General features: G+C 39.1%; 1 pseudogene; it reads right to left on the bottom strand.

Annotated features, from left to right (window-relative positions):
* Positions 1 to 6,089: 6,089 nt before the first annotated feature.
* Positions 6,090 to 6,882, bottom strand: LOC141080779 (uncharacterized protein C9orf85 homolog pseudogene; annotated as a pseudogene).
* Positions 6,883 to 8,919: the final 2,037 nt, after the last annotated feature.

Consider the following 8,919-nt stretch of genomic DNA (forward strand, 5'->3'; position numbering starts at 1 on the left):
AAGAGGGTCCCCCAAACCATCACTTCTGACATGAAAGTTGCTCTGAGTGAGGAATGGGGAGGAGGATTTCTGTCATAGTCTGGCCTGATATTTCCTCCATGTCCCTTTTTGTTTGAGGCTGAGGACTAGGGCTGCCATACAAATTGTTTTGAGTGCCGCAACACCTCCAAATTGTCCAATGCCAGTTTTTGAATTCCTAGGAGGTGGCAGCTTTCTCAGGAAAACCAAAATTGGCAATTGGACCCCAAAGAAGTACACTCAGCCAAGCTACCTGCCTGACACCCTCCACCTCCAGTCTGAGCCTCCCACAAGCCAGCACCACCTCCTCCTGTGTTATCCACCCAGAAACCAGCACAACCTCCTCCAGTGCCAGCCACTTGGAAGACACCACAAACTCCTCTAGTCCAACAATCTTGGCACCCAATACCCCCCTCACCATCATGTCTCCTGATACAAACAATTTTATGTGTTTGGAATGTGGGGCAAAACACAGAGGACAATAACCTAGGGAGATATCCAAATTGATGAGATGCCACTACAACCACAGAACAGAAGCCACCTGAACCACAGGAAGAGGGTGGTATATTTGTGACGGAAAACCCTTTCCTACCCAACACTCTGGACCATAGGGTCTCCCCAATTAGTAATCTTCCCTCACCCCGTATGTGTCCACTCCTGTTGCTGCTGCCCCACCTTTTTCGTCACCAAGTCCTGGCACTGATTTGTATTCCCCACATTATTATAAATTGTAATGTATTTTTTATTTAATAATTTTGTTTGTTTGTTATTACTTATGGCTTGGCGTATGACATTATTATGCTTATGTTATTTATTATTTTGTTATCTTCCGTTATTAAATTAAAAAAAACAAAGTGCCTTGTTCTTTTATTTCACAATATACACAAACATGTAATTTTGAGTAGTGGTACAGCATATCTGTAGTAAAAATGAATTCTTTTTTTAAAACTTAATTTATGTTAACAGATTTTCAGAAAGGGGTATTTAAAATACCTAAGTAGGCCTATAGCAGTGATGAGTTTGGTTCATATATAAAGACCTTATATTTTCTCTTCATGTGCATTTTCTTGCCCTATGGTTTTAAGCTGTTTATCCCCTTAATGACCACTGATGCGCATTAAAACAGTGGTCGCTAAGGGTACTTATTCCCTCGTTGGGGTTTTAAAATAGTGATGGAGAATAAGGGTATAGCGCCTCCGGTGATTCCTGCGGGTGTCAGCTGTACGTGACAGCTGACACCCTGCAGTATTGGACCCGGTCGGTTTTGCGAATGATCAGGGTTGATTAACTTTCAATACCACTGTCAATCACGACAGCAGTATTTAAGTTGTTGCAAGGTGGTCACAAGAAGCCCTTAGTAACCATCGGACCCTCGCTATGAGAATCGTGGGTCCTGATGGTTACTATATTACACTGAGGTCATGTGATGACCCCCGGGTATGGTGGCTGGTGAGATTCATAAGTACAGCAGTGTATTAGACAAGTGATCAAATTAAAAATTATACATGTGCCACAGTGGGACTAAGTAAAAAAGTGAAAAAAAGTAAAATAAAACATGTAAAAAAACACAAAAAAGTACACACAAATCAATAAAATCCATTTCACCATTCAAAATGCAGCGCTTGTGATAAAACAAAAATAAACAAAAAAGCATACACATAATTGGTCTCCTGCATCCAGAACGACCCGCTCTATAAAACTGGCATGTCATTTATTCAGTTTGGCGAATGCCATAAAAAAAACATGCCAAAAATGTTGCTGTTTTCATCATACTGACTCACAAAAAAGTGAATAAAAAGCGGTTAAAATGTAATGTAAAGAAATGCTATAAATGAAAACATCAAACCGCCCAGCAAAAAAGAAGCCCTAATATGAGTGTCTGCAAAAAACTAAAAAAGACGATGCAAAAATAAATTCATTTTTGCAAAATATTGTTTTTAGTCTGTAAAAAGAGAAAAGCATAAAAAAATATATAGATCTGGTAACGCTGTAATTGTACCGAGCCGACGAACAAATCATTCTTATCACTTTTACCGCACGGTAAACTCTGCAAAAAAAAAAAAAAAACAATAACTGAATTGGTAGGTATTGTTTATACTGTGTCTGGAAAATCTGAATAAAAAGCAATCAAAAAATATTATGTACCCCAAAATGGTACCAAAAAAATCTGCAACTCTTCTCCCTAAAAAAGAAAAAAAACCCTCATACAGCTCTGTTCACCAAAAAAATAAAACTGTACAGCTTTCAGAATATGGCGACAAAAAACCCTGCTTTTTATAAAAAAGCAATATTACTGTGTGATAGCAGGAAATCCTAAAATAAAAACAATATAAATCTGGTATTGCTGTAATCACACCAACCCGAAGAATAAATTCACCTTATATCTTATACCGCATGGTGAACTGAACAAAAATAAAAATAAGAACTATTCTAGTACTACTGTCGGTCTGTTACTTCTACATCCCAAAAATTGCAATAAGGCTCTGCTCACATTTATCCTGTGCTCTCCGCTGAGCACTTATGTCAGGGTTTCTGTGTAAATTCCCCAAAATCACCATTCAGACAAAACCTCAGATGGAACCACTCACTTATGAGGCAGATGGAGTCACATTGGACTAGTCTCTGTTTCAACAGTGTCCCATCATTTTAAGTGTCACTTTAGCGCGCAAGTGTGGGTGACCACAGATCTGTGCATGCCTAAACAGATGGATAACACCGTAGCAGACGCCAAATGGAGTACGAAGTGTCTCCATCTGCTTCATGGTTGGTGGTTTCATTGGGGGTTTCGTCTGAATCCCATTTTTGTGTGATTTACACAAACTCCAAGGTAAATGCTCAGCGTAAAACACAAGAATGTGATCCCAGCCTTATTCTGGAAGCAATCGAAAAGTATCAAAATGTTACCAATAAAATCCCTAATTTTTCTCACACAAAACCAGCCCCGACTCAGGGCCGTCATCTGTCACTGGAGCTATATTCGGTTCCCACATTACTGGTAGAACTAAGACTGAAAAAGCGACATGGTTCCCGGCCCTCAAATAAAACCCAGTGAATTCTCCACTCCCAAATCAAAATGCCCCTCCCACTCCTTGTGAGCCCCACTATGCCAAAACCACTGTAAGCGGCCACATGGTTGGCATTATTGTAATGGAGATAAGGCACTTAATTTAGAGATATGTATTGCCAGAAGCACAAGCTGGGAACAATGTATGGGGCTGCTACAATATATGGGGGCTCTACTGTATATTGTGTGGGCACACAATGTATAAGTACTAGACTGGCAGATTTGCAATTCTCCAGAAAAAAAAATCTGGCATGGATGTTACAAAATAGTCACTGCAGCCCTAAATGAATTCATTGAGAGGTGCAGTTTCTACAATGTGGTCACTTTTGTTTTTTTTCTGCTGTTCTGGCACCTTAGGGGTTCCGCAAATGTCGCCCGTAAACTATTCTAGCAATATCTTACCACTAAAATGTCATATTTCCATGTCTCAATGTTATAAAATTGTGAGGCACTTATGGGTTCAAAATACTCACTAAACCCCTAGATGAATTCCATGAGATGTCTAGTTTCCAAAATGGGTCACTTGTGCGGGTTTTCTGCTTTTTTCACATGTCAGGGGCTCTTCAATTGTGACATAGCATTCATAATCTATCCCAGACAAACTGCAGTTTTTCCTTTCCTAGCTTTGCCATGTGCCCAAGCGCAGACTTTTTTGGCCACATATGAGGAAAAGTCGCGTTCTGAACAAATTGCAGAACAAATTATGGGATCCATTTTCTTCTATTATCCATGGTGAAAATGACAAATTTGGGGCAAAAACAACATTTTCGTGAAAAAAATGAAAATTTTCAATATGACAACCTAATGTTATCAAATTCTGTGTAGTACCTGTGGGTTCAAAATGCTCACTATACCCCAGGATAAAATCCTTGAGTGGTGTAGTTTCCAAACTTGGGTAACTTGTGGGGTGTTTTTACATGTTTAGGCATTCAAAAAGTCGAACAGTGCTCCTTCCCTTCTGAGACTTGCCATGCTTCCAAATAGTAGTATTACCCCACATAACACAAGATTTTTGTGAACAAAAGTTAAATGCTAATTTTTTCCTTCCACATCGCTTTAGTGAAGGGTTCATAAACTTCTTGAATGTGCTTGAGTACCTTGGGGGGTGCAATTTTTAGAATGGTAACAGTTTTCTGTATTTTCTGTCAGATAGGCCCCTAAAGTAGCTTCAAATGTGATGTGGTCACTAAAAAGACAGAGTTGTAAATTTTGTTGGAAAAATGAGAAATTGCTGATCAACTTTTAACCCTAATTTTTTAATAATAGAAAAAGTTTAAAAATTATGCAGATGTAAAGTAGACATGTGGGAAATAATATTAATCAACTATTTTGCGTGACATAATTTTTCTGATTTAAGGGCATAAGAACTAAAAGTTTGAAAATTGCGAAATTTTCACAAAGAAACGCAAGTCATATTGAACAAATGTTACAATTATTCTGAAGTACAATACTGTATGTCTCAAGAAAACAGTCTCAGAATCAGTGGGATCCATTGAAGCGTTCCAGAGTTATTACCTAATAAAGTGACACTGGTCAGGTTTCAAAAATTTGGCCTAGTTATTAACCGCTTTACCCCCAAGGGTGGTTTGCATGTTAATGACCGGGCCAATTTTTACAATTCTGACCACTGTCCCTTTATGAGGTAATAACTGGAACGCTTCCATGAATCCTGGTAATTCTGACGTTGTTTTCTCGGGACATATTGTACTTCATGTTAGTGGTAAAATTTCTTTGATATAACTTGCATTTATTTGTGAAAAAAACGGAAATTTGGTGAAAATTTAGAAAATTTCACAATTTTCCAACTTTGAATTTTCATGCCCTTAAATCACAGAGCTATGGAACAAAAATACTTAATAAGTAACATTTCCCACATGTTTCCTTTACATCAGCACAATTTTGGAACCAAATTTTTTTTTTTTTTTTTTTAAGAAGGCTATAAGGGTTAAAAGTTGACCAGCGATTTCTCATTTTTGCACCATTTTTTTAAGGGACCACATCACATTTGAAGTCACTTTGAGGGATCTATATGATATAAATAACCCAAAAGTGACACCATTCTAAAAACTGCACCCATCAAGGTGCTCAAAACCACATTCAAGAAGTTTATTAACACTTCAGGTGCTTCACAGGAATTTTTTGAATGTTTAAAAAAATGAACATTTAACTTTATTCACAGAAAAATTACTTCGGATCCTATTTTTTCTATTTTACCAAAGGTAGCAGGATAAATTGGACCGTAATAGTTATTGTGCAATTTGTCCTGAGTATGATGAGACATGATATGTGGGGGGAACCACTGTTTTGGCACATGGCAGAGCTCTGAAGGGAAGGAGCACCGTTTGACTTCTTCAAAGCAAAATTGTCTGGAATTGAGATCGGACACCATGTCGCATTTGGAGAGATCCCTGATGTGCCTAAACAGTGGAAACCCCCCACAAGTGACCGCATTTTAGAAACTAAACCCCCAAGGAACTTATCTAGATGTGTGTTGAGCAATTTCAACCCCCAAGTGCTTAACAGAAGTTTATAACGTAGAGCCATAAAAATAAAAATCATATTTTTTTCCACAAAAATTATCTTTTTGCCCCCAATTTTTTATTTTCCCAAGGGTAACAGGAGGAATTGGACCCCAAAAGTTATTGTGCAATTTGTCCTGAGTAGGCTGATACCCCATATGTGGGGGTAAACCACTGTTTGGGCGCATGGCAGAGCTTGGAAGGGAAGGAGCACCGTTTGACTTTTTCAACGCAGAATTGACTGGAATCGAGATTAGATGCCATGTCATATTTGGAGAGCCCCTGATGTGCCTGAACAGTGGAACCTCCTCAATTCTAACGCCAACCCTAACCCCAACACACCCCTAATCCCAACCCTAACCCTAATTGGAAAATGAAAATAAATACTTTTTTTAATTTTATTTTTCCCTAACTAAGTGGGTGATAAAGGGGGGGGGGGTTTGATTTACTATTTATAGCGTTTTTTTTTGTTTTTTTTAAAAAGGAAGGGGTCTCATTTTATTTTGTAGAAATATCAAATAGTTACACCTCATTTTATAAATGGCGTGTACCAAGCTTTACCAAGTCACAAAAATGCAACAAAATCTTAGATCTTAATGTGACATTCTGGAACAGCGATTTGGCACAGATACATCCCACAGTTCTTGTTGGCTATAAGGTACGGATGAAAAGAGGCTGAACTGTTATGGGGCCCTGGGATCAGGATAAATGGTTCCTGTAGATAGGTCACTGTGTAGTCCTCATTAGAAGGATCTGGAGATGTTATCTCTTGGTCACTGCACTGTCTTCACATTGTGTGCTGTTCACGTCCTTGGCAAGTTCTCTATCATCTTCAGATTCCAACTCTACATGGAAATCTAAGTTGTCTTCTGCTTCGCAATCATCATTTTCATTAGGTGTAGTTATGTCTGTCTGCTGATCTTTTGCTAACACAACAAGGTCCTCTTTCTTTCCACACTTGGCACAAAGTTCCAGCTGAAGAGTGCATGGCTTGCAGATAATATGATAAGCTTCCTTCACTGTCTTCTGCAAGCATTTCACACACTTCTTAGGCTGAGACAATAACTTGTACTTGCTGAATTTCACACGCCATTCCAACATATCTTTGCAGCGCTGGCATACGCCATCATGTTGTTTGCAGTTTATATTCTTGGTCTTGGAGCTGCTATCATACTTGTCATTCTTGTAAACCGTCACGTTCCGGTGTTTCTGTGGCTGGGAGCGCTGCACATTTCCCCTCTGAGAACTCATGCTGAAGGACTGTATAGCGGGTTTTTATGTTTGGCAGCTGTGACACACTAAAAGATGCTTTTTATTGCAAAAAAGTTTTGCATCACCACATTTTGAGAGCTAGAATTTTTCCATATTTTGACCCACAGAGTCATGTGAGGTCTTATTTTTTGATGGACGAGTTGACGTTTTTATTGGTACCATTTTCGGGCACATGGCATTTTTTGATCGCTTTTTATTCTGATTTTTGGGATGCAGAATGAACAAAAACCAGCAATTCATGAATTTCTTTCTTTTAGGGGGGGCGTTTACCCTGTTCCACATGTGACAAAATTGATGAAGCAGTTTTATTCTTCGGGTCAGTACAATTACAGTGATACTTCATTTATATCATTTTTATGTTTTGGCGCTTTTATACAATAAAAACAATTTTATATAAAAAATAATTATTTTTGCATCGCTTTAGTCTGCAAGCTATAACTTTTTTTTATTTTTTCGCTGATGACGCTGTGTGGTGGCTCCTTTTTTGCAGGACAAGATGACATTTTCAGTGGTACCATCTTTTTGTTCGGCGGTATGATAAAGCATTGTTTTTTGCCTTTTTTTAAGGGGTTCGCTAAAGGGGCTAACTAGTGGGACAATTTTATAGGGCATGTCGTTATGGACATGGCAATACTAAATATGTGTACTTTTATTTTTTGTTTTTTTTTATTTACAAATAAAATAATTTATTACGGAATATATTTTTTAAATTATTTATTAAGGAATTTTTGATAAATTATTTTTACACAGATTTTTTTTTTTTTTTTAACCTTTTTACATTGTCCCAGTGTGGGAGATTACTATATAGTAATCGCTGATCTGACACTTTACAGTGATCTGACAGGCAGTGCAGGAGGCTTCTCAGCACCTGCTCTCAGCAGGCACTGCAAAGCCACCTCCCTGAAGGACCCAGAAGGCCCCTTCCGCCATATTGGATCCAAGGGCCTGCAGGCAAGAGGCGCTCAGAACAACGCAAGCGCATCGTGTTGTTCTGAGGGTCTCAGGGAAGCACGCAGGGAGCCTCCTTCCCTGCGTGATGCTTCCCTATGCCCCCGGAACACTGTGATCATGTTTGATTGCAGTGTGCCGGGGGTGTGCCAGGAGTGGTCCGTGATAATCAGTTGACACCCGGCCGCGATCAGCTGCGCTCCCCCGTACTATCCCGTCCACGGTCATACGGGCCCAGGTCACCTGGACTGGATAGTATGTCATCTGTCAGAAAAAGGTTAAGGTCATAATTGGCTCGGTCACTAAGGGATTAACATGTTTTTTCAATTATTAAAATCTAACCTAAAAAAAAAAAAAGACTTAGATTCCACACAATTTTTTAAGCCAGCGGAGGAAAAGCCGACAGCTGGGGACTGATGTTTATAGCCTGGGAAGGGGGTAATAAACATGGTTCATGCCACAGCTCAACAAGCTACCCAGATGAAGCAGAACTGGAGTTCTTCGTGTGACAGATATGGATTATGTTCTCATCAGACAGTTGAGGAATATGGCTGTTTATTTTTTATTTTACAGTAATAAAATGAATTATTTATTTAAAATGAAGGAATCTGTGTCTTTGTTTCAATTAAAGCACTTTATTCTGTGTAATTTTTACAACTTGATTATGGGGTCAATAATTGGGGCGTCGTATAGACTCCTCTCCTTACTAACCCATGAGCTTGATGTCAACAGGCAATACAAAACTGACATCAACCACAAACCCTATTAATCCACTTGCCACCGCACCAGGGCAAGTGGGAAGAGCAAGGCTAAGCACCAGATTTGGCACATCTTATGGATGCGCCATTACTGGGGTGGCTGAGGGCTGATGTTCCTAATCTGCAAGGTGGATAATATCCATGGCCATTTCTTAGCCTATTAATATCAGCCCGCAGCTGTCTGCCTAGCCTTTACTGGTTATTAATCATATAGGAGACCCAAGATCTTTTTTTTGGTGGGTCCCCTACTTTAATAACAAGCAAAGGCTAATTAGCAAGCTGTGAGCTGATATTAATAGCATGACAAGCTCCATGTGTATTACCTCCTTCCTAAGCTACT

The sequence above is a fragment of the Dendrobates tinctorius genome, unplaced genomic scaffold (genome assembly GCF_039654945.1).
Source record: "Dendrobates tinctorius isolate UK_male_01 unplaced genomic scaffold, ASM3965494v1 ptg000004l, whole genome shotgun sequence".
Classification (NCBI taxonomy): domain Eukaryota; kingdom Metazoa; phylum Chordata; class Amphibia; order Anura; family Dendrobatidae; genus Dendrobates; species Dendrobates tinctorius.